Raw genomic sequence first — 27,556 nt, forward strand, 5'->3', positions numbered from 1 at the left:
CTATACGTTGTATGAATCTTTTCCATTTCTGTGAAAATGTTCTGCCTTAACAGTGATGAGACTTTTTCATTTCTGTAATTAGGTGGTGGGGTTTTTTCAATTGTTAAATATTGGAGGCAATAAATTTACATTATGTTCCACTTAGACTAGCAGGAATCCAAGCAACGCTATCAGGTACAGGGCAGCACCAGATTATTTCAAGCATTTCTTAATCATAACTGCACTAGAAGTCAGGCAGCTTGGATTGGCTGAACTTTGTAACCATGTTAAAATGAAGTTGCTCTACTTGCTCTGAACATATGAAGATTCCGTTATTTTTTTAAGTGAAAGGAAAAAGCTGATATTTATACTGGATTTTCTGTTGAAAAGTAAGTGGTTCTAGTGACTTGCAAGTGGTGATACAATAAATGTACAATCTGTATTTTCATATATTACATCTCTTGTTACTGAAGGTTCATTAACCAAGAAGGGAAAATGAGGTATAATATTCAAACTGTTAGAGAAAAAGGGGAAATAGTACTCACTACCTACTAAATTAAATGTTGGGCTTTCAAAGTAGTAGAACCAATGAAGAAAAATTAATAAGTATTTACTCTTAAATAGAGTTTTGTACAGCAAAGTATAAGATTACTTTTTATTTTTATGATTACAAGAAGATGTCTGAGCAAATTTGCTTTATGACAGCAATAAATATATTCCCAGTATGGTAATAAGATTTGGTAGCATGGTACTAGGAAAGAAAAAGGATCACACTTGCTCTTTTTTTAACAAGTGAACATAGGAAACAGAAACTTTACAAGAGTGCCCTATCATATTGGGTGTCTTTTTCTGTTCGCTTCCTCTCCTATGACACATGCAGAAGAAAGAAGACAAAACTTGATGTGAAAAACACAAAGAAATTAATAACAACTGCACAGATAAAACAGCTTTGCAAGTTTTCTATGAGTAATTAAGGAAGCTTTTCATAGCATATAGCTTTAAGTTCTGTATAGCTGCTGTGAAGAAGACTGTATGAACTTGTTTTAGATTATTCATTTGCTTTTATACTGTATGTTAAGAAGATGAAAGTAACTGTTGTATTATGAAATTTATAAAAAGTATTGTATTATACAAAATGGCACTTGCACAACTTTAATGTATTCAAAATATCATGTAATGTAATGTGGATAGAAATTATTCAAGGATTTGCTCTCTTTTGTCAGTAATAACTTCCAGATGAATTTCCGCTAGGGTGATAAGTGTACCTATAGTTCTCACCTACATGTAAATGTTTGATAGGCTCTTTTAACTAAAACTAATCTAACTTATATTAAAATATTCTACTTAGTGGCTATATTTTTTCAATATAGAGCAGAATGAAAACATGGCCATAATGACCATATGGGCAACTGTAACATCAGGTTACTGCAGTGTGTTAAGCATTACTTCTTACTGACATCAGTTTTTGACTGCAGTAGTTTGGCACTGTTGCTTTAATGAAGGTTTTAATAGGTGCTATAAGCTGTGCAGACCAAATATTGCTCTTGTCTTTCAAAATACTAGAGATTCAAGCTTCATTTTTTTCAAAAACTCTTAAAACAAGTAGTCTATAATCTATTTGTCAGACATTGAAATGTCTGTAAGAGACTGAAAAGCTGACAGACTTACTAGAGAGGGAACTTTCTTAGTCATTCAGCTATTTAAAAAAAAAAAAAGCCTCCCCAAGGTTTTTGTACTTCTTTTGCAAAGAAATACGAAGCGTTTTAAATACCAACATTTTCTCTATTTCTTAATATAATACACAATAATTTTAATTTCTGTTGTGGAAGGCAAGCTGCCAGGCACAATCACATAATTTAGTATGCTTGTAAAAATAAAAAAAATGCAAAACCTCTAAACAAACCTTCCTAAAGAACGCTCTGCCTTTAGCCTCTCAAATACTGTTCTAGAAAGGTATAATGGACTAAGAGTCTAACTATAAGGTATATCTAACTATCCCTGGATTTCATTGTTTAACTTGCCTTCGAACCAAAACTGAGATTGCATTTACATAAGATGTTGCTTGTTTCCACCGATGAACACAAGGCATCTGTTCTGGTTAGGTCTTAACACAAGCTTTAGATAACTGTCGTGGTTTAACCCCAGCCTGCAACTAAGCACCACGCGGCCGCTCACTCACTTTCTCTCCCACATCCCACTGGGTGGGGGGATTGGGAAGAAAAAGTAAAACTTGTGGGTTGAGATAAGAACAGTTTAATAGGACAGAAAGGAAGAAAATAATAATTATTATAATAATAAAAATTGGAATATACAAAACAAGTGATGTACAATGCAATTGCTCACCACTCGCTGACCGATGCCCAGTTAATTCCCAAGCAGCCATCCGCACCCCAGGCCAACTCCCCCCAGTTTATATACTGGGCATGACATCACACAGTATGGAATACCCCTTTGGCCAGTTGGGGTCAGCTGCCCTGGCTGTGTCCCCTCCCAACTTCTTGTGCCCCTCCAGCCTTCCTGCTGGCTGGGCATGAGAAGCTGAAGAATCCTTGACTTGGTCTAAATGCTACTCAGCAACAACTGAAAACGTCAGTTTGTTATCTACATTCTTCTCCTACTGAACCCAAACCACAGCACTGTACCAGCTACTAGAAAGAAAATTGACTCTATCCCAGCCAAAACCAGGTCAATACATTGAACAGGGGGTAACACTACTTTGACTGTGGTATTTTGTCGGGTGAGGCCAGGAGCACATAAGGATTATTTCTTCACAAAGGTAACTGCAACTATTGTCCTCTCCTAAAGATATTCCCATATTAAATCCTTCAGAGTTTTGTTTTATCATTCTTGTGGTTTATCTAAGTTATTAAGGAAGATACTTTGGGCTGCTATTTTATTTCTGTACTACTCAAAAATTACGTATCAGTTGTAACTGAGAATGAAGAAGCTGAAGAAATGGCTTCATCTTCAGCACCAGATGCAGCCACTGTCTTGCCTGTAAATGCAGGGCACTAATGAAGCCACTGAAACTTTTGGCTTTTCAGATAGTTACGATGACCTTTGGCAAACTATGCTCTTGCAACTTCTTCCATCTACATTGGAGGAAAATAGCTGTAACAGCAAAGCATGGGATTACTAGTCTCACTTCATGACAACTCTCAGCACAGCTATGGTGCGCACTAATTGTACATCAGCTCATCCCAAACGATTGCCTATATGTCAACAAAATTTGGTTTATAGGTTTGATGTCAGAGACAGTCTCATCTATCTATTTCTGTGTTACTTTTCCTGGGTTTGTCCCCTATGTTTTGAAGGGGAAGAAGAGTAGGTTCCATTTTCTTTCACTTGTTAGATGTGAATATGTTATTAATTCAGAAAAGTTGTGCAGAAGTAGAGTGCGTCTGTATCTACAATTACCTGTACAGTGATCTTTTTTTGCACAACTAAATTAAAAATATAGGTATCTGTGAATATGTCTGAACTCTTTGAAAATCAAACTTCCTTTAATTAAATAATCTTTTTTACTATCTGATGTTACTGACATTTTCTAATCATACAATTGCTACTTAATTTCAATTTTATGTTATTTTAAGAGGTCAGTAATGGTAATATTACAACATAACTATATTCAGTGAGAGGGTAATGGTAGACAATATCTAGCTCTTGCATAGGACTTCTTATCAGTAAACCTTGAAGTGTATTAGAAAAAGTATGCATTGTTATCTCTATTTGATAGGTGATGGAAACCATGGCCCTGAGAAGTTATCTAGCATGTCTGTGCAAACATGTTTCCATGTATTCTGTTGACTAAACATCACGGTGTAATGACTCTCCTGGGCAACATATTAAAATACAATGTGGAAACAAAAAAAGCCAAAAAAGTTTATGGTATTTTAATGGAATAAAATTAAGGATTTTTTTTTTTTTAACAGAAAAAACTGAATGTATTGCTGCTGAATTCTATGTGTCGTGTGTGCTGTCCAAGTCATTCGTTAGATTCAAATGTATTAAACAGGAAGTTAATATATAAAGTCAGTTTATCTTTTTTTATTATTGACTGTTAGCCTGTGGTTTAAATATTTCTCATCTGTCTTGGTGTGAACTAGCTGTTGAAAAATCACAAACCCCTTCAGTTCAAGTAGCTGATTTTCCTTTCTATACAGTATGTATGCCATTTTTATCTTTTGATAGAGAGTACAGTGGGTGTTTGTGCTCCAGATGGTTTTAAGAAATGGAGTAAGGTTAGGAAGAGTGAATAATCAGGTGAGACTTCAGTAAATGCTCAAGTGGCTGGAGAAAAGGGGACTAATTACTCAGTAGCTGTCATTACTAACTTCGAATATAAATGACAGCCTGGCCCTAATCTAATGATTTGACTTCTGTACGGCTGTGTGAGCTAGGCAGCGTAGTTCCTGGCATGTCAGGGAAATTAAGTTTCCATGGAATTTTTTATAGATTAGGACACAAATGAAAGATTTTAATTTTTTAAAAAAATCATATTTTAATACTGTATTACTGATGTAATTATTTTTTCTTCCTTATTACTTTTGATATACTTTTCTGATTTAAAATTATTTTGGAAATGTTGAATATTATTAAAAAGGTAAAAACTGTATAGCAATAATTGAAATTCTTTTTTTAATATTTATTTTATAATTGTTTTGTAAATAATATATTTTAGTTTTACATCTTGGGGATAATTTTAATTTTGTCTTTCCTCTTTATATACTGGATTTGCTTCGCTATCGCTAAAGTAGCTGCTTTGAGGTTTGGCATTTGACCAAAATTAAATGGCTAGTTGTATGTTCTGAGAGGCCTTTATATAGTAATGTCACTCTCAGTAATGTCACTGAGAAAAAACATTTGTTCAGAAATTTGTTCACTGGCTATCTCTGTATGGCATAACAGGAGCTTCTTACAGGTGCTGTTTAGCATATTTTCCTTCTCTGAGTAAAGATAACATGCTCCGGAGAGTAGCTGCAAATGACAAATTTCTGTTCTCTTTGAAACAATCCTTGATAATACCCCGAAATTGCTTGCAATCAATTAACAGATGCCCTCCATGAATGTGAAATTCATGTCTGCTATTTGTTGCTTTAGGTTTTTTTCTTGGCAGGCTCTTTTATGGTACAGATTTTGTAGGTATGCTACTGGATTTTTACTGGCTTCTCTCTCTTCCTAGACTTCTCAGAGCCCAGATTAATGCTTTTCTGCTGGTTTCTCCTAATACAAAGCATACAAATGTGTATTTTCTAAATGTGACACCACAGAGTGCTGAGTACAATTCAAATGCTAATACGTAGAAACTAAATCTCACAAAGGAGATGTGTTAACATTTGTCTTTATTCACTGTATTTCAAAGGCTATGTGCCAAATCTTGCTTGACACTTATAGCATACTACATTATACAAATTTATCCCTTAAAGGGAAAGAGAAGCATTTCCTTTTTGCATAGTTTAAGTCTTTTGATCCCATGGAAAAGTGAAGGTTTCCTTTCATGACCCCACCTGAGCCTGCTTTGCTGATTCTTCCACTTTCTCCCTGATTCCTGTGTTAAATTTCCCCTTTTCAGGGAGGAACTGTGAACTGAACATATCCAACAGAGCCTGGATTGTTGGTTTGGTTTTTTGTTCCCCAGCTGATTTTGTTTTACTGCTTTCCTGGGTGCTGGAAAATCTCCTCAGTTACTTTGGTGCTCTTCTTCCCTCTTTTTCAATTTCCCCTGCAAGTGTAGCTCCTTGCTGAGATCAGGCTTAGCTCTTTTTAGACAAAATACAAGTTCCCTTTTTTCCTTATTATTATGAGAATGTATGTTTTGCTCGTGGGCCTTGTTTAGCTGCTTTAAATTTTAAGTGTTTTGCCTGCTGTTACCCATGGCTGTTAGAGTTCCATTGACTTCACTGAATTGTGTACTCTTACATCAACAAAGTAGGTAAATTCTCTGTTTGCTTTCAGTTGATGATCCAATCATCTTCTGTTGCAGTCCTATCCATTTTTCCCCTGGAGAGTTCATCTAAGCCAGTAATATTAATGCCTTTCTTGAATGGGTATTTGGTACTTTCCAGCTTTTGCAGAGTTGTGTAACCCACTGCACTTCCTACATCTCTCCCCAAGCCGGAGAGTCTTTCAGAAAAGCGAATGAAACTGGACAAGAGTTTGTGACTGATCCAAGGTGAGCCCTCTCTTGCTGCTTTCCCCCAGTCATCTTGGCCACACTGTGCCTCGGGCTGGGCCCTGACTTTGGGCTCCTCACGTCTTTGTTCCTTACATGCCTCTGTAGTATTCTGAGACACAGGTTTTGAATTTTTTGGATTCTCAATCATTGGCACTGTCTGTTTGGATGGACTGAGTGACTTACTCTTAGGGCTCATTTCAGATTTCTCAGTAATCTCTCTCTGCAGATGTCGGTGCTTCAGCACTGAGTGAAGTGATGCTTTGTTTTTTATGTATGCAAGCAACACATGGTCTGCAGCCAGCTACTTAAACTCACAAAATATTTAAGAATGTGTTTAAATGCAAGGTCTTACAGAAAATGCAAATTTATTACTTACTACTTTTCATTTGATTCTCATGATAGATTTCTGGAGAGTGCTCTGAGGCTTTTTTCCTTTGGTGCTATCACTACTTTGCCTTCATGCTTATGCTGATTTTCTTTCTTTGCCTGAGCCCCATAACACTTGTTATCAGTAGCTACAATTTCCTGCCACCTGTGGTGGAGTATATTTCTTCATTATGAGCTTTTTGCTGCTTCCTCAAGTTTTGTTTTTGATTAGCTGCTATGGAATTTTTACTTATCATTTGCTTGTCCTGCAAAACTTAATCATCTGATAGATACAAAAATTGCTGCTTCTAGTTTATATTGGCCCAAATCACTTGGTGCCTGTTCCTGGTAGCAGTACTGAAGTGGTACTAAATTTAGCACAAGGGAGTGTGGTGGAAGACTGGTTTTTTTAGGGTTTGTTTTGTTTTGGGTTTGCGGTGGTTTTTTTTCCCCTTCCCTTCCCTGAAAGTGAAAGAGCACTGAAAATGCCAAGGCTCAGTTCAGAGTGACTTACCTGAATTGGGTTAGAATATAGAATAGATCACAAGTTTTTATTCTGAATCTGGTGAACATTTTCTTAATGTCATTTGCAGCAACTTCAAATCTCTATTTTAGAAGCTATTATATTTTTAAAGACCTCTTTAAAAATGAGAATGTAAGCAGAGGTTTACCGCTCCCTATTAAATCTTCATGGAAGTGACGTACTGTGAATTCTCCTGCTGAGATTAGAATGGAAGAGAACTATAAATTACACCAACTATTGGCTTTATAAATGCAAATATGTATCTCGCTGTTGTCCATTAAATGGACTTTTCCATACTCAATTTAAAAAAAAAAAAACAACTTTTAATCACAGGAACAGCTGTCCAACACCTCATCTGTAGTGGGTAGTTTCTTCTCTCCATCAACATCATCTGGAACAAGGATAAAAACCGTGGAAATGTTAGAGTGTGATAAAAAGAAGCATGCATGTATATGAAAGCAAATGTAAATTGCACTGGATTTCCAGCATCAAAAAAGGGACTTGGCAACTACAGATGTATAGCTTAAAAACTGTAGGAGGAAAGAGAAGAAATGGTTTTGTTTCTCTGTGCTGAATTCTGTTGGAGCAGCTGGTGTGAGCTATGTACCAGAGATGAAGTGGTATCGTAGGTAAAACTGCTGCTGTCTGGCACGCAGTAATTCATCTGATGTTTGCCAGTGAGGCTGCTGGAAAAAAGGGCTGTTGAGGAGTAATGCCTAATAAAAAAAAGAGCAAAGAATAATTTTTTATATTCTTTATTGATACTTTTATCTTTACTCTTCCTTAACCAAACCTAGCCCCTGGGATATAAATGACAATTTGAAGGGAGGTGCGTCCATATTAGTCTTATGAACTGCTTGTATTAGGCAGCAGAAACCTATTTATGAAACAGTCCATGGCACTACTGGAAAAAGTTGTAAGGATGACCTTGATGGGTCCTCCCTGCCCCCACTTCTCCCAGTTACTTTTGTTCCGAGATGCCGGCCCTACTCTCATGAGCTGGGGCTCATTTTCGTTTTTTTGGTGGTTGGTTTGGGTTTTTTTGGTGGTGTGTGTCGTCCCCCTCCACCCCCCGAGCTCACCACTGAGGAATTCTTCCTCTTTCCACCATCCCACAAGTCCCCCGAGAAATGGCACACGGTCTTTCTGGAGTAGCATGATTCACCACTGTAAACGTCTTTGTCAGTCTTGCTTGAGAAACTTCACGGAAATGGAAATGAAATCTGTGCCCAATGGGCATAGACTTAACTCACAACAACTAAGCTCTTTTATTTTTCCTTTTCTTCTCTTTTCTTTTAAGAGTGCATGCATTTCTACTTTCTTATTTATGGATGAGATGAAATGAAAATAAAGCACACTTTGCAAGGTGGTGAGATTAAAGGTGGTGCTGAGTCTTAGTTTTCTCATAAGCTTTTTTTTTTTTTTTTTCCCAAATACCATGAAGTAGCTTTCCTGAAAATTAGGAAAGGCAAATGGTTGTGTATAGTTTCTGACAAGGGCTAGGAGCAGATCCTTTCTTTATGGAAAGAGTTTTAGCAAGAAGGTAGCTTCTTGTTTCTGTAACCAGTTCATGAGAGACTGAGTGAGTCCGAAGTTGCATCTGAACCAGAGTTTATAATGATCAGAAATGGATCATTTGTAGTCATCAGAGAACCACTGAATTTTGAAGAGAGATTTGATAGAGCTTGGTTGGTGGACTTTGCAGGTTAGTGGGATTGCCTTTTATGAAGAGATAAGACTAGCTCATGGTTGTTGAAAAATCTGGTAATTGGGCAGTGAAGGAGATCACTGCAGAACAAAGGCATGTATAGCTCCAGATTAACAGCTCATGGAAGACTGTAACAGCCAGGGGTCGTTTGATGTGATTGTGAAAGAAAGAAAAGAAAATAAAAGAAGGAAAAAAATCCACCTGATGTAATCAAAGTAAAGAGCCAGCACAATTGTTTTAGCATTTTAGGACAGAATTAAAGGTTAGCAAATTGGCATTTGCAAAGGCTAAAGTAGAGGAGATTGCAGTAGTTAAGACACAAGATTATTAAGGATCAGAGAATTTTCTATCTTGTCTTCATGGATTCTGAATTAATTTCGATACAATATGCACTGCTAAAAAAGAAAAGAAAAAGAGAAAGGAGGAGGAAAGGACACCCTGCAAACCTGAAAAAATAATTTTATTGCAATCTGTACGTGAAATAAAAATGGCGGAAACAGAAAATCCTCCCCCAAATCATCATAAGCATTTTGAATATTAATGAACTTTAAAACACCGGGGGTTTTTTGCACATGCATGCATATAAATACACACGGGTGTTCTTATGTCTGTTCGTACATACACTATTACAGTTAATCACCAGCTAAGGTGTAGTAAGATTTAAAACTTGGGAAAAGCTTCAGTTGTTTTCTATCTGGAGTCTCCTTTTAATCCTTTGATTTTGCTGTAGAAGTCTTGACCCTTGTGAGCGTGTTTCATTTTTTTCATAAACCTTGTGTGTAACAAGGCTTTTGTTACTTCTGTAGTCAAATGTTAGTAAACCGTAGATTATTTTCACACTATAAACTAAAAATGCATAATTTAGATTTTTTTCTTGCCTTGCATTCCCACATTGCATTGTGCTTACAAAATGTTCTCTCTTATTATAAGACATTCTCAAAGTTTTTGCAATGGTGGTTCAATCCTTATCTGTTACAAGAATTTGGAAGCTGGTATGAATGATTCATTTTGAACAGCTATTTTGGTGGTGCACGCATCATCTTAGATATGACTTTACATAAAATGAATGGGGAAATGCTAGTTTATATACCTCCTCCACCTGCCTATTTAAATGAAAATCCATAAAACTTGAACAGGAGACTGTCATCTGGATTTATTTGGAAAGAACATACTTTAAAAATACAGTAGGGAAAAACAAGGAAGGAGCTCAGGAGTGGTGAATGGTGATCAGCTAACTGTGAAATGGAGGAAATTCTGTGGGCAGTATCAAAACTCACCCTTGGCTTTCAGCCACAGATGTTTGCAGTGCCTGAAGATAAAATGATCCAAACCAGCTAAAATAAAATTAAAACTGCAGCAAGGCAAAAGATAAGATCTGCCTATGTTCTCACACATTGAAGCAGAAGCAACTGCTCTCAGAAGTGGTTTGGGTTGTTGTTTGGTTTTTATTTTTTTTACTGGTTTGGAAGGATGAAGAAAGGGAGAGGACAGGTCTTTCATTAGTGTTCTTGGAGGAGGGCTGTATGGAGTGAGGTTTCTGGAAAAAAGATAATCAGAGAAGTTAACCTTCCAATGAGAGAAGTTAGGCTTTTTATGAAATGTGATTTTTGAAAAAATGTAAATCTTTTGCATTGATTAACAGTAGTTTTATTTTTATTGCTGTGGGTACTGGCTTGAAGTTGCTGCTAGTCTGTTATGTGGTGTGTAAAATTCAACATTATGAGGAAGAGAAAATACTATGATAATAACATGACAGCTATTTTTAACGTACAGACACAAAATCCTAAAACTACAATGCACTTTTCCTCATATATAATCAAAATAAAGTAGTATATTGAAAAAAGTTTACTACAGCTTTGAATGAACAGTGAATGAATTTAATGAAACTTCTGTTACACCAGATTTAGTTCCTTGTTGATTGAGATAATTCGAATTTCTCAATGTATGAAGAAGTAATGTATAAAAATACAATTTTAATAATCAGTTTATCTTTTTCACTCAACTGTGAATAATATAGTTTTAAGGGTTTAGTGTAATCGCTCTACAGCCCTATTTTTCTTGTTTCTTTATAGGCTGCAGATATAACTCAATCCAGGCAAAAGTCCTGGTAAGGTAAATGAGATGGTACGCTTGCACAGTTTGATCAGTCAGTTATGAATATTCACTTTTTTTGTGAGCAGATGGTAGTTCCAAGTCTGGCAGAAATATTGTCATAATTATTTTCCTTTAGTACTACTTATGTTCTGGTTCTTTTCACAGCTCTCCTTCCATTCGGGACATGTTTGTTGTAGGTAATATGTGTCCTGACAAAATGCTTAAAGGTGAGCAAAGAGAAAGTGTGCTCAGAGAAAGGAATAACTTTGTCTTCTTCAAGTGTGACACTTGGTGTGCTCCTGCTTTTTGAATGATGATAGATACATGCAGCATAAATGGATGAAAGAAAGTTTGGATTTAGAGAAAATAAGTTCCCATGTCTTTCCTGCACTTTTTCTTCTTACAATATTGGTATATTTGATTTCTTAATTTACTGTACCACTTAAAAAAATGCCTGATCGATTATCTTAAAAAAATTAAATCCTCTGTTTACCAGTGGAGCAGTATGTAAAAGGAAACTACAAAGTCATCTTTACCAAATATGAAGTCATATATCGTGACTTCTTGTAGTGCAGGTAGAATTGGAGACGCTCTGATGAATGGTGAGAGAGAGTAGCCTGATTTGCAAAGGTTGGTCTTTCAGTTGGTCTTTAAAATTTAGAGTGGACAAGTATTCAGGTTTGCTGTATGGAAAGTAGGAACTGGTCTCAAGAAGGATCAATTTTGTCCTTATGCATTATAGCACAGCTGCAGTTTGTGGTTATCACCTGCAATAAAATGAGTTGCTCATATCTAAGTAATGTATTGCTGTAAGAGAGAGATTTTTCTTCTAGTAATACTTTCATGAATTGAAGGAAATCTTACCAGTAAGTTTACAATGCCAGTCCCATGAAGTTCTAAGTCAATGTTGTAATTCACAGTATTTATAGAATTTCATTAAACACCACACCTGTTAATTCCCCATCAAACGGAGGATAGCTAACCAAAGCAACTTAGAATCATCGAATCATTTAGGTTGGAAAAGACCTTCAAGATCATTGAGTCCAACCATCAACCATGCCCACTAAACCATGTCCTGAAGTGCCTTGTTTACTCGCTTTTTGAATATCTCCAGGGATGGTGACTCAACCGCTTCCCTGGGCAGCCTGTTCCAATATCTGACAACCCTCTCAGTAAAGAAATGTTTCCTAATATCCAATCTAAACCTCCCCTGCCCCAACTTGAGGCCATTTCCTCTCGTCATATCTCCAGCCACCTGACAGAAGAGGCCAGCACCCACAAACTTAATTTGAAGAAAAAGAACTCTGCCATGAGATCTCAATGATTCTTTCCATGTCTTAAGTATATTCACAGGGCTTATTCTGCTATTTTTCTACCTCTAATTGTTTGTTAAATGAACTTATAAGGGTCTGTTGTAAATTAGACTGTAAATCATTTGGTGCAGGAGTTGTGTTGTGTGAATTTTGATAGATGAGACATTATTGACCACAATACCATTTGTAGATTTTGAGTAATTCTGCAATCCAGGATTTAATAGCTCTTTCTAATAGAGCTTTAAAATTTCATTATTGTGTTTCTTATCTTTTTCTAAAGTAGTGCTTTAACTCTTATTCAGGAATAAAAGGAAGTTCTCCTAGAAGAAATTCTTAATGCTTTATGCGAACTCTCTTACGGGGAGAACTCCTATTGCAAGATGACCTATGTCTTTACTGCAACTGATTTGAAAGAGCAAAAGGTCAAAAATCTCCTAATGTGTTTTTGACATCTGTGTGTCAGCACAGCGGATTTCAGAAGGGCTGTTGGGACTCTCTTGAAATTGCATTTCTCTTCTGATTTTAATTTTATACCTGGAAAGGATTAGGGGATATTCATTTCAGCTGATGGCTAAAGGGAAAAACAGAAAATATTTTTAGAATGGAACATGCATATCAGAAAAGATATGCACTCAGAGGAATGTTATATGAGGAAGTGTTTATGTAGTTTCATTATTTTATGTGAGTGATACAGAAAAAAATTTAGCAAATTTCTTTCTATCCACTATGCTAAATTTCTGTGTTTTATTTGCTATTAGTTGGGTAGTGCAATATTATTCGTGACCTTGTTCCCTACTGAAAAGGTATCTTACATAGCAGAATATAATCTAAACAAAAATATAATCTCCTAGAAAGCAATATTTAGCTGTTGATTTATTTACTCATTCTGTCTTTCCATCACCTATTATTTTTCCAGAGCTGCTCTCTATCACTATCTCTGGTGTTGATAGTGACCTTGCAAGGTGACGGATTAATTTCGGTGTTTAGGAATTTGTACAGGCTGCTACTCAGTTTTGTATTTTACAATATCTGTATACAATACATAGTATTCTTTAACTCAATTTAAAGCAGTTTAACTATGAACAACCCAAACTCAAATGCAGGAGAAGCTTTAAAAGCTCATCCATCTTTTTGCTGTTCTGTGCTTAGAGTGGCTCTTAGGTTCCTCCTGTCATGAGAGAATACTTTGCCTCTAATCTCTTCAGTGGCAGGGCAAAGCGGAATTCACAGAAAGATTATGGTGCCTGGCTGCGAGATACACCCCAAATCTGTCAAAAATCTTAGTAGCCACAATGAGTGAGTCACAACACTAGACTACAATGTACAAATGTCAACTTCTTGCTTTAACCTGACAGGAGGACCTGCCCAGTCCAAAGACCCTCATGACAGGGCAGTGAAATTTGGCTCTGTGCAGGCACCTCTGTAACAGAGAGAGTCTGCTGTATAGAGTTAATTTAGCAGCTACTCTTAGAAAAGCAGCCACATCACCTCCAGTACTCCTGGCTTCTCCTCCCAAAAATGTGTGTAATAGCTTAACTGCTTCTTAACTGTTTGGATTTTTAAACACCAGTGTGACATTTCTTTGGCTTTGGGGAAACTGTTTCGCTATCGCTGATATTAGTGTAGCAATTTTAAAATAGGATTTAAAAAATAGGATTTAGGGAACCTTTTTAACAGTTTTGCAGCCCTGTTGAGAACTAGTATAGATTTTGCAATTGACTTTTTTTTTTTTTTTTTTTTTTTTTTACTGATCCAAATGGTGCTTATAAATACATGGTATAAAAGGTGCTGAGAGGAACATATTAACGGCTGGGAGCACATAACTTCATTAACAGTTGAGACTATCCCAATATATTTTTTATTTGCTATTGTTGGAAAAATTAGTAAAAAGGTGTGACAGCTAACTCGAAAAAGAGGCTATAACTTCTGAGAGATATGGAAACTCACTTTTTGGCACCTGTGCAAACCATATAGTTTCCTGAGCAAAAGCGATTTATGTTTGATTTGCACAGCAAACATGCACTACATATAGATGTGCTCCACTGGGACATTACAACTGAGTTTAATAGCTTGAAATTGGAGAAACTCTGCGGCCAGTGAGGAATCATTATTGATGGAATAATTACTTTTTTGTGGAAGGTAATTATTTACCTTGAGCAATGTTATGTTTGTAAGGTCTGGTGGGGTTGACATGGGCTGCTGTTCCATCACAGCTTTGGCTGATAAAAACCCCTGGATATTGGCCTTTCTAGTTTCAGCTTCTTCTGCAGTCATGGTCCCAGTCCTGCCTTGCACTCACTCTTGCACTCGCTCATCTTTGAGCTGATCTGAGTCCAACCTGGGCTGCAAGGAAGCCACAGCTCTAGGGTGGAAGAAGCCAATGAACCACATAAAGCTGACACTAAGGTTGAAGGAGAAACACTTAGATTAGTGGGAGTGCTTGAAGTTTCATTCCTCGCTAGCTGCCTATCTGAACTTTAAAAAATGGGATCAGTAGCTGATTTTGTTGAAAGAACTACTTATATAGTAGATGTGCTCCATTCTTTCCAGGGACAGCAAACATAGCATAAGATTGCATGTAATTTTAGCATGTGGTTTTAATACCCTATGAATGTTCTCAACTACATTTGCATGACAAGGTGTGCTGGTTTTGACTGTCATAGAGGGGGGGAGTGAGCAAGTGGCAGGGTGGTACTCTGGTTGCTGGCTGGGGTTAAACCATGACAAAAGGAAAAGCTTCAGTTCTTCTTAATTCCCCTACCCTGTGGGGTTTTGTTTGTTTGTTTGTTTTAAGAGAAGTCATTATTGCAGAAAGCAAAATCAAAAGTTCTGTGTCTTTGTGATCTTAAATTTGCAAATCTGAGATTTGCATCAGTTAGCTTCCATTCAAGATTTTCTTATTTCCTGTAGCTGATTGACTATCAGCATGCTTTCACTTGGGCAGTGGTAATGTCCTGTAGTTGAAATTAAGATCCATGAAGGAATATTTGTTGACAAAAGTAGAAAAAGAATCCCATTTCCTTCTCCCTGACAATCACTTCTTTCTTGCGTTTAGTCCTGCAGTGAGCTGGCTACGCAAGGAAAAAAGAGCAGAAGCTTCTTTTTTTTAAATGGAGCTTAGGGAAGACTGAAATAAATTTTCCATAGATACCTGCTTTCTGAAATGTCTCTTCCTGAGGTCAAAACAAGCTCCGGTGGTCACACATGGGCAGCAGGGGGAGCCTGCACCTGAGGAGGAGGATGTGGCACTGCTCTCTCTGGCAGTTGTTAGAACTGCTTGGGTGTGCTCCATTCTATGGTACTGTTGCTGGGTAAAAGAGCTACTTAGCTTCAAAATTAAAATACTTGACGGTTTGCATTGTAAAATACCATTGCAAGGAACCTGTAGAACCTGTATCCAAGCAGAAAAATTAAATGAAACAGATTCACACAGTTTCTCTGTCATGAGATTGTTCTTGGATAACGGAGCAGTGTGACTCTCACAAAGACATTAATGTCGATGACGAGGCTTATTTGTCACTTACGAATGAGGAATCTGAGTGTATAGAAACTTCACGAGCTTGAGCAAATATACAGCCCTACGTGCAATAGTTGTGCAGAGGTTAACTTTGTGATTCTTACCATGCCTCATCTAATATGATAATTACTTTTGGCACCTTTGTGTCTAGGCCTAATTCATCTTGCAAAGATAAGGTAATAATTTACCACTTAACCTCATTCTTCATGTGCCAAATAACACAATAGTGCAATAAAAACTTAGAGATGCAAGTTGGGAGTAAAGAATGGAGGCCAATATCTTGGGCAAAAGCAATATCTGAACAGTAAAATAGGAAGGATCAGAGGGAAATTCTGCCTCGAAACAAGTCGTGCTTTCACAAAGAGTCTTGCATTAGTATTTTTACTTGATTTTACTGTGGTAAATGTGTGGTTTGCTGTGGTGAAACGTGTACAATTCTCCAGCAAACATCTGTAGATTTCAAAAGAGGACATGGTTCAGGCAGTATTGCTGTACCATTAGTGGCATTTTATGGTAGGCTGTACAAAGTTGCATGTTCCTAGTTAATTTTTAGTTTTGTACTATTGCTCAGGCACACTTTGTGCAAATATGCCTTGGTCCAGGCTAAAAAAAAACCAAACCCAAAACCTGAGACAGTTTTTAGTGTATTGGAAATAGGAATGACACAAGTTAGTTCAAATAAAGAGGGGAATATTTAAAAATTCCCAAGGTGAAAGAGACTGTAATTGCTACTTGGCTCTGAAGAGCAGATCTAAAGTGTAGTCAATAGCTATAGCTGTGTTGATGCTTTCTCCAATAACTCGTATGTGTGTGAGTTATGTTTACAGTTGAATAATTGTTTATATGTAAATAAAGCTATTGCAGCTTTCTTTCCCTCTGTAAGGACAGTTTTAGCTTAATTATGTAGAAGAGAGACGTGTGGGGAGCAGGGAACTGTTCATCTTGTGATTAATTTTAAATTTGCTTCCTGTGTATTTGCTACTTGCCACACTTGAGGTTTTTTTCATTCTGCACGGAAGAATGTGCATTCTTCCTTTCTGTTTTTTTAATTTAATAGCTGACATTTTCAGTCTTTCTGGAGAATTGAAGAAAGGTGAACTGCACCTTCTCTTCTGGTCACCCAAGTGGGCTGATATACTACTGTCATTTCTCACTATGGATGTTTGAACAACTGTAGAATCAGTTTAGAGTTAATCATACTGTGGCTTTCTTATGGTGTGATAGAATAAAAATAATGAATTAGTCGCTTCAGTGGACCTCTGCTCGTCTTACAGCAAAGTTTCACTATACTGTAAATGCTTGGTATTATGTCAGTTCCCTAGAAGTAGTCATTATCACCTACACACTTGGTGTCAAGTGCTGCTTTCTAAAGAGATTAGTACCTTTTCCCTCCTCCTCCTCCTCCTCCCCCACACTTGCTCAGCTAAGTAGAAGAAAATCCAAATTACCGCAACCATACAGGATGGAAGACTGAAAATAATGCCCCTGATTTGGTTGCTGTTTCAAGGAGAGAAATGAGAGACAGGATTTTATTCCCCTTCACTAGCACTTTTATGCTGACCTAATTTCACCTGACGTCAGTAGGTTTAGCATGGTAGGTCAGAGCAGAACAGGGCCTTAAGTCTTTCAAACCCTCTCTGCACACTATGGAGTGGTTAATTAAGGAGACGGGTGTTGCAAGCTAGACACTGTGGAAGAAAACACAGGTATTTGCTTTCTCTGCAATAGGGAAGGGAAGCAAAACTGCAATCAAAGTAACAATAAAAGCAAATCCAAATCAAAGGGGACCTTGAACCAGAAAACAATTTTTTATTCTTCTTTCTTTGTTACTTCCATAATATAGCTATGCTTATGAAAAGATTTGGCTAATTGGACTCTTATCAGTTATATGCCAGTCACCTGGCAACAACTACTCATACCTCTTTTATAAGAGCATGAATTTGTTGTCTTACCAGGAAGGACTGACCAAAAAAAAAAAAACAGTGCAGAAATTAACTAGGAAAAAAAAAAAGGAACAAAAACGCCATATACTTTTTTCCACAGTTGATATGTCATTCACTTGGACGCTACCTGTGCACGCAACGAAGAAACCCAGAACAAGAAAGAAGAGTGGTACCGCGAAGGAAAAAGTTAATAAGAGCATCCCAAGCAACACACACTTGTATCAGTAATGGCTGCTTTTGTAGAACAGAAAGAATAGAAGCATTCTTTGATTTAAATTCTGTTTACAAAGGTGAGAGAGAGATAGTAGAACAAGCTGTTAGGAAATAGGAAATGCTGCCACATTGGAAAGATGGGTGGGGGAGCAGTTTCTTCCCCATCTCTTAATTTTTTTTTTTAATTTCCAGTCATGCTAGCTAAGCACTTGATCTGGATGTTTCTGCTGAAATCTGCACTGAAACAATTCTAAAAGCTTTTAAATTTTGTTTTGCTTCCTGTTTAGCATTCCTTTGAAAAAAATGAGATTAAAATTCCTTGCTTTTACGTTTTTCTGCCTTTAAGCAGACTTGTGCAGCCAGAAGCATAAGATTTTATGTTTTGATAGTCATCTTAATAAGTAAAAGGCTATGTACCTTAGACTGCAAGATTTAAATTCTGTAGAGAAATACAATGACACCAGCAGTCTGGGCAATGGCGTTTCGGTGTCTTCTACGGAGTTTTCATTTCAGAATGTTTAATAGGTCTGTTCTGCTCATCTTTTCTGGAGGAGTTTTATGTTTTTGGAGCAGAGGTTTCTAAACTGTGGTACTAACGTCACTAGTGGTACACTTCAAAGTAGTGTGCGGAAATGGCAGCTCCCAATTCAGTCTGCACAAATTAAATGCCTTTATGCAGGCTGTTCCTCTGCTCGGTGGATTGGCCTGATTTGCTGCTGTTACATGGGAGCCGCTTTCTCTGCAACCTGATCCCTGCGTTCCACGCTATCATCCTGTGCAGGACCTTGCTGGTAAGAAGGCCAACAGTTGTTGGTCATGGGCGGCTCCTCCATGCAGGCAAGCGAGCCCGTGCAATAGGGCAGTGGGTAGAGATAAGGGCATTGCACTGGGATTTGGGGTTTGTGGAGCAGGATTGGAAACAGTTCTGGTAGTGCAGCGGGTGAGGTCCTGCTGCCAGTGTTCGTGTGTGAGTAAAGTAAGTTTGGAACTCCTTCCCTACAGAAAGCAGGGCTGTTACTGTCACTGATGTTTTTCATATTTAAATAGTGGGCATATAGATAAAACAAACTCTTCAGTTCAGTGCTTGTTATTAGGAGCTCATAGAAGACAGAAACAGAATTGTAAAAAGGTGTTTGTAGAAAAAAAGCCCCTAATACTGGAGGGTTTTTATGGTGTTCTGGAAGCACTGATCTTGAAGGTCTGTTCCAACCTAAATGATTCTACGATTCTATGTGTGGGGATTTGAGGAGATGCTCTAGGTGTTGCTCAATGCATACAGAAACTTTACATTCACTTAACACAAAAATTGTGTGTGTTCTGAAGAGTGTGGGCTTGGTTTTTTGTTTGTTTGTTTTTTTAAGAGACCCTAGTTGAAATCTAACTAAGCAGTTACAATTCAGTTTTATATCTGAAAAGATCTGGAAATGGAAATAAATTAATAGGGGTCATCCTGACACAAGGAGCCAAGAATATGGGATGTGGAAGGTAAGCAAGAAAAGTAGGAGTTGTTTCACAAGGTCGGACAGAAGAGTGGGGCTAGCTGGGGCTGGAGTTCCTTCAGACCTCAGTCATGTATTTACTTCCATGCTTGATAAGTCTATGTTCTGAAAATTGACCGGAATGTATGTAGGTTAAAAATTGGGATAAAGGCCCCTTGAACAGTTTTGAGCTTTTTCTCATCCATGAAAATAAGAGAAAGTGTTCGGTGTTTTTAAGAACTCACTGAAAAATGTCTGTAGTCCTCCTCAGCTCTGTGTGGTTATGTTCAGTAAAGCATGGAAGATGAGTTTACACCTCTGAATTTTTGCTGCAATGCAATAGAGTGCAATAAAATTCCTCAGTGGTTTGGCTACTTAATATTTAATTTATATTTATGCAGTATGTTGTAACTGTCTATGAAAGACCTTCAATACAGAAAGATTATCTGAGTATTTAGCAGTCTTCCATTTGTCCTCACTGTACATTTGGAGGTGATCTATCATGCATGTATATAGGAAATGGACACTGTGAAACTAAATCACTTGGTCAAGGGTACAGGGAGAATCTGTGATGGATGTTGAAATGAAATCTAGATCTTCTTTGCCCTGAGTTAATACTGTTGCAGCATGGTCATCCTCCTATCTAGAAATCTCTTCTTTTGTCATAGGTTTGTTTATGGCTTTGGCTAAGTTTACTGCAGATACAAACTGTCTGTGATACCCAACTTGGGAAACTTTCATGGAAAAGCTATTAAACGAGCAGCCCCTCTCCCCCCACCCCAAACTATCAAGCAGTATGAACCCCTACTTCTTTAAGTGCTGTGAAGAATTGAGAGTTGTTATGCAAGTGTGAGTTCAGAGATCAAAATAGCCTCAATTAATGTTTTAGTTGGAATCAGAGGAAGCCCTTTATCTGAGGTGGTATTTCGAAAAAGTATCTTGGAGGTAGTTTCAGTATGAGGAGTAGAACTGAGCTCAGAGTTGAAGGTGTTGTCCTGGCCATCGGCCTCGGTGGCAGGCAGTTGCTAATGAAGGCGCAAACAGAGAGTCATTGGATAGATGAGGACATGCCGCCTGCATTGCTTTTGGGTATAACTATCAAACCTAGTTTTAAGTATCTATCTGGCTTGAATACTGATAATATAATTGGGACAGCATGCAGTTCAGCACAAACTAATTGCTCCATTCTTGACTCAAGTATTTTTCAGGATGATATAACTGAACATAAGCTGTGCTAACTTTCATTCTTTTACAGCTAAATATACATCTCTGTAGTCTTGTTGAGCTTGAGCTGATTGTGTGGTGATGAGGAGAGGCAACATTTTATGTAAGGCATGTGTAGGAGATCTGAGAGAGATCTCCACAGGGATCATATTAGAGCTTATAAATGTGGAAACGGTTATTTACAGATGAAGTGCAGAGTGAGAGAGGAAGGGAGCAAAGGATCTGAATCTCACTGTTATGATATTCATAACTTCTCTGGAGAGAATATACTATTTGCTCAGTATAAACCAAAATTGATGCTTGATTTCATTAGGTGCCAAATTTATAAAAGATTGGCTATTGGTTTGAAAATCAAGACTTCTGACTAATCTCACTCATAATGCTTTATCTTCTTAACAACTTTAACGTTAAAGTTGTCATTAAATCTTCGTAAAACTCTATTACTTGAACTTAATGTTGGTTTTTGTATGTCCAGTGGCAAATTTTTTAGTTCCTCTTGCTGAATGCTGAGTGGACAAGTACTGTGCAAGTCACCAGTTGTGTTTTAATATAATTACTTGGATTGGTTCTGTAAGGGATAGAAAAACTTAAGTGCAGGCCTCTCTTTCCTTGTACTAGTTACACATTTCTTTCATTAAGATTGAAATCACTACCTTACTCTTCTCATGCTGATTCTGCAAACACACGTAGCATATTTTACTGATGTAACTCCATTGCACTCACTTTCTCTATTCATATTGCCCAAATAAATCATGTGTTTAAGTTTTCTCATGAAACAGGAGAAAAGAAACCAGGTTTTCTTACAAATGAGGTTTACGGTTTACAGACTGCAATTTCAGGATGTCCGTCCTTCGTTTGTGGTGATTATTATTTTTACCTTCAAGAAAACATAGGATCCAAAACTTGTATATATTAAATATCCTGCTGTAGATTCTAACTTTATTGATGTGGTATCTCTGATTTATATGACTCATGTTTTTTCACTAGATTCCTTAAATACCATATTGAAGGATTTCAGGTGGTTTCCAACACTGTTCTCCATAACCATGGTCATCCTTTTATGGCTCTTTTTCTGTAAGAGGTAGGTAGATACACAGCTTCAACTTGCAAATGGGCAGAGCAGAATCATCAGTACTTTCTGTGTAAACAGTAGAAAAAGGCAGTAACAGTTTTTGTGCCTTAGTATCTGACTATTTGGAAATGAAAGATAAATTTTGATATTATTGATGGAATGGAGATGACTCCACAGTAGCACTGTGGGTTTGTATGTTTGGAGTGGGTTTTTTTGCTTTATTTTGTTTTGGGTTTTTTGAGTTAGGTTTTTTTTTTTTTTTTTTTTAACACTGAAATTTATTTTAAACTGTTGGAATGTATTGTCCAATAAAATTTGGAAAATTTCCTTATCCACACACTTTTAAGTCTGGTCTCTAGTTTTATTACTCAGCTCTGTAACACTAACTAGAAATTATATTCGACAAAAGGATTCCACAAGTGTTAAACTTAAATGCAAGCAAGTACTCTTCCTTCCAGTGCCTTGAGTTTCTTTCATCAGTTGGTTTACAAATACATCCTTTCACACCCATTCAAATAATGTGCTGTAAAAGAAATTAACTTATTTTGATTCTTAATAATGTGATAGACTTAGTTTATTACTGTGTAATTATATTTAATTTATTTTTAGTTTAGACTGTGAGAAAGTAAATGTTGTAAAATGAAGTTCTGTCTTCAGAAGTGTCAGAATTTTTTGTAATCTTGTAGGGCGTAAGAAGAGGCATCACAAAGATACTTTCCCAACTATTTTAGAGGATAGACACAGGAACCAGTTCTTTTTAATTTCCTTAATAACAAATGATCACTCTTATATCTGTACATTTTCTCTGAAAACTATTCTGGATTACATGGAGTGTTTTGCTTTCTCCTAGCATCAGTGGCAAGACTTCAGATGACATTATTGAGAGTAGAGCTACAAATCTGATGTGGGATGGGTGTTTCATCCTTTCGCATATGCACAGGACACTTATTTAGCTATAAAATGGTCTTTCTGACAAGCAAGGGATACCATTGCCTCTTAGGACAAATTCCTTTGGACAGCTACAGGATTCTGTACGTTTATTAGTTTAAATAATAGGTGGAACTCTGGTCTTGTACAGTATCGTGTAAAGTTGCTATGAATTCTTTTCCAGTTAAGCCTGTGAATGCACAGTCTGTTTTCTTCATAGCAAATTAAATTGCTTTTGGGAACTGAAGGTGTTGTTACTCGCTTTAGTGAGTACGCTGAATGGAAGATGGATCAGGTTGCTGGAGAGCGACCTCTTGGGCAGCTCTAAAACAATTTAGAGCTCTTGAAGGCAGGTTCAGCTAAAACACGACAACCGAATACCTTAGCAAATGAATGCAAACACTTCAGGTGGCACCGTGGACTGCTGCCAGCATTGAGTAGATGAAGTGTCATGTGTGATCATTAATTAAGGGGGACCCCAGGATTTTCATAAACCAGGAACAATCAAAGGCTAACAGCTAGTGTAAAATGTGTCTTTGAGAAATCATTTCCTTTTTTTAAAGAATATTTCAGCTTAGCATTTAGGTGTTTCTTCAGAGAATTAATTATTTGAAAGTCAGTGTTAGTATATATCTCAGTATTTTTGGGAAGCTTGTATTTGAGTCTTCTCTCCCCATTCACAGCAGTTGTATTTACAAAAATTCTATTATTTTAGAAGTAGAAAACATAGAATTCTGAATTATGTTTCATTATGTATTTTATTATTTTATCTCTTACGTATATTATGATCTTCTGTTGTTGTTCCTGAGTTAGAAATAATGAAATGGCAAGAGGAAAAAATCCTCAGCGGGATTTAATTTTACAAATAATATGCTGAGGGTTCTCATCACTGCTTTATCTAAACATAATGCTGTAAGCATCTCTGTTGCTTGTGAATAAGATGATGTTTGGAAGCTACAGCAGCTCTCAGGAAACCTAATTTTCCTCTCCACAAATCAAAGTTAGGAGTATTAAATATAATTAATAAGGGATATCTGTGTTTAACTGTTTTATGGTAGGTAAGCACAGAACATTTAGATGTCTTTAGTGAACTAAGTTGAGGACACAATGCAGGACTGCAAAATTTATTCTTGTCCTCAAGGTCAATTAACATCTTTGAAGACTGACATCAGTGTTCAAGAAATATATGTCTTAATCCTAACCTTGAACGTAATTGTGTAGTTTCACTGTATACAATTTTATATATATGAAAATATATTATTTACTTATTATCTTCTTTTCCTTGAGCTTTTGAAAATAACTCTATAAGCTGTATACTTTTAGAGACTGGAGTGTCTGACTCGGACAACAGAACAACAAGATGTATAACAAAGTTATGCAGTTTATCTTTGTATGACGACGCTGTGTAAAAAAAAAAGACTATTGGTATATAGAAATTATTAAGGAATCCTTCCAAATATATGTATTTCTAAGGAGTAATGCTATTTCAAGTAGAATTTGAGTGGCAGCTGCTTATCTGATGGTGCTGGGCTCTTTCAAAATTATTAAGCTGAAATGGCAGATAAATGCTTAATAGTCTTAAATTATCAGACCCTTAACAGCCCATGCATAAACCACCTTGTAACAGTTTAAAGAGGAGAGAGACAAGAATGATGCTTTTCTGTCTTTGACTGGTTTACAAGTGCTTCAGATTTTTTTCCCCTCTAGTTCCTCTTTTCAGAGTCATTGAAATAAACTTTGCCTATTACTAGTAATTTACTTTTTAAAAAAAATACTTTTGCCCATTCGTTATATGTTTATGGAGATTTGGATGTTAGCATCATCTTCACATATTCAGCAGGTAAGGGCATACGCCAGAGAACGAGTAGTATGGTAGTTTATGCCAGCCTCAGACAGGCAGAGGCCGTTGGGATTTTATCACTATGATCTGCAGTTTTATTACTGGACATTAAGCCATCCAACAGATTTATTTGGAGCAAAAACCATGCTAAGAGATCATGTCTATGAATCAACCTGAGAAAAAGGTGATGGTGATGTTAGTTATCCAGATGGACAAGTTCTAGACGAGGCCTTGAATTCTGGCCTCCCAAATTTGCCTGCTGGTCCTAGAACACTTTCCTGTGGTCTCTGTAGCCCCGTGAAGGGGAGTTTGCCTGTGTTTGTGATGTGAGCTTACAAGTGACCCACAGTGAAATATATCATTATAATTCCACCACCACCACCACCCCCCCCCCCCCCCCGCAAAATAATGTGTCCTGTTCTTTGTGCTTAAAACTTGTTGTCACTTTCTTCCTCCATTGCAAACTTATTCCTAGTTTGTGAGCATTGTTAGGTCTTCTGAGTGAAGAGCGACAATTCTTCCTCTGAGAAAAAGTAGTTAAAAATCTAGTCAACAAATCATTCAAACTTCATAGCCTGTGCTCATTAGTAGATTAAACCTGGGTGTGATCCACCATGATTTACCATAAGTAATAAAAGTGTTTAGGGTTCTTTCTTAGTCTTTCGGTTCTTGTATTGCCTGACTACTTTACAGCATCCTTGGGTGGCAGAGGAGATACTACCATGTGTTGTTTGCCCTTAAATCCTTTCTTGACCCATTTCTGACCAAACCCAAGGATATTTTTTTTTTAACTCTTTCTGATGGAATAGAACTTTCCAGTTAGTGAGGAATGTTAGTTATCTGCAGCATGTGAATGTTTCGGGTGAAAGATTATTATAATAATGCATAGTATGAAGGATTAGTTCACTTTGGGAAATACTAGAAAATATTTCTATTTACTTATATTGCTGGTTTGACAGACATTTAAACCCTCGCTCAAGTCCCTATTCAGTTCCGCTTCCTGTTGCTACCTTGTCAAAACCATCTTTCACAAAATGTTGAAGAAAACATTTATACAGTGCAGTGTAGGTATTTGTCAGGTCAGCAAGATCAAAAAGTGATGTGTCTAGGGCTTGTTCATACATGTGTATATTCTGGTTAAATTAACGTGAGGATGTGTTTATTCTGGAATGCTCCATGTCTTTGAAAGTGAATTAAAGAAAAACAAGAAGAAGCACACACAAGAGTTGTGTTTGGATGTGGGGTTATTCTAGACTAGATATTGTGGGTTTTTCTTCTCCAATAACATTTTTGTTCACATTGTACATCCAAAATTCTTCTGCACTAGACAGTCTCCTTTATTCTAGAATAACTTTTGTGTTTTGGCAAGCCCCTAAACTCAATTGCTTAAAGTCCTGAAATTCTGGCAAAATTGTCACAATTATTTTGTCATAGTCTTGAATCCGGCATTAAGAAACAGTTAATGGATCTTCATGACATGGTTTAGTCCGGAAGCCAAGCCTGATGCCCAGCTAATCTTCACTTGCAGTGTATTTTTATTTCATATACCGAGTACAATTTTTAACAATAAGATTTGGGTCTGATATTTAGTTTAATATTTAATAATGTGAAAAAATATTTTTTTATATATTATATATTTGTAAGTAAATATTCATGATTACAGTATCTGTACTGATAATTCTTTAAGCTTTCATATTGCAAAGCGCAGAAAAGAAATCCCTTTGCTAAAGAATTTGAACATTTATTTCAAATCTACATATAATTGCGAATAGAAATTCTGAATTCTCAGAGTAGTGCATTTATATATAAAAGCCACAAACAGTCGTCGAGATAATTTCAGATCAGGTTTGACTCTATAGTTTGAACTCCTGGAATGGCTTTTGTGAGAAGTATTCCCAGAAGTTCTAGTGGAACTGAAAGGACCGACCTATTGAAGTTAACACCTTTTTTTTTGTTGTTGTTGTTTTGGCTGAAGTGCAGCCATTCTGTCAAATCCTGTCATGAAAGGGAAGGACAGGACCGGTATAAAACGTTTCGGGGCGTACCAACATGTTCCAGCCAATACCAGTGAAACCCTTCAAAGCGCCGGAGCCAGCCTGTGAGTTACCGCAGAAAGCGAGGTGGTGGCTGCCAGCCCCAGCCGGGGCTGCCCGTGCTGCTTGGGGAGCCCTGGGGATGCCAGCCGACCCAAACTGACCGCTTTTCCCAAGGTAGGAGGTTGTGGTATGAGGAAGGACACATCGGAGGTTAATAGTGATTTATGTGACAGGCAGGCTCCAGTTTCTTCCTTCCACACAGAGGAACATCAAGGTGCTGCCCGTCTTTTGACCGGGCGTTGTGGCCCTGCAGCAAGGAGAGACTGGTGGTGTTGGGGCATGGGGACAGTCACCCGACGAGGTGAGGGGTGGCTGTGTGGTCCCCTGGGATGGGGGTCCCGGATGCCCGCCCTGGGGTCTGCCCAGGTGTGCACGTCACTGTGCAGGATGATTACTGCCACTCGCAGAACAGGTCACAGATACCCGCGGCTTAATAAAGCTTAACAGGTCAGATTGCTTTGCCCAATAAGCTATACAGAGACTTTTATCTTATTATATTGGAAAAAAAACCCCAACACAACAGAAGTAATTCCCTCAAGGTGATTAATTTCTAGGAAATATGTATCCTAGTTGCATTATTTGCTGAGCTATCAAAAGGCTTTATTTAATAGTTTGTTAAAATTTTGTTATCCCTTTTTAATTGCTGAGAGTGATTGAACCTTGTCGCACTGTTATTTCCCTTTATGTTAATCATTTGCTTTTACTAGAGTAATATATTAGATAATGCTGATACAGGCTTCAATTCTTAGCCATTTGATATAGTCTTAAAAAAGACTACAGTGGTAACTACTGTGTCAGTCTAATGAGATTTACAGTAAGGATATCGAGGTATGTATGAAAAATCCATATATTAAAGAACGAAAGCTTAAAGAATGTCTTAAAAGGAGGATGCATTTTCTTATTAATATTATTAACAGCCCATAGTTGCACTTTAATTCTCTGCTATTATTTATTACTTTCTAATCTGTCTGAAATATGACTGTAACAGTTGAGCAATTTAAATAGAATAAAGCTGGGTTTCATTTTTCAGGTGCAATCCAAGGCCATAGCATGACCTAGCTATGTAAAGGTATCCGTATCATAGTCAC

At 37.2% G+C, this 27,556-nt stretch overlaps 1 protein-coding gene across 9 annotated transcripts in view; it reads left to right on the plus strand.

Moving 5' to 3' along the window:
- The window catches only part of ATP2B2 (ATPase plasma membrane Ca2+ transporting 2), a 440,103-nt gene that overhangs the window by 150,000 nt on the left and 262,547 nt on the right, over window positions 1–27,556 (plus strand). The gene's annotated exons all lie outside the window — the stretch shown is intronic.

This window comes from Buteo buteo, chromosome 21 (assembly GCF_964188355.1).
Source record: "Buteo buteo chromosome 21, bButBut1.hap1.1, whole genome shotgun sequence".
Classification (NCBI taxonomy): domain Eukaryota; kingdom Metazoa; phylum Chordata; class Aves; order Accipitriformes; family Accipitridae; genus Buteo; species Buteo buteo.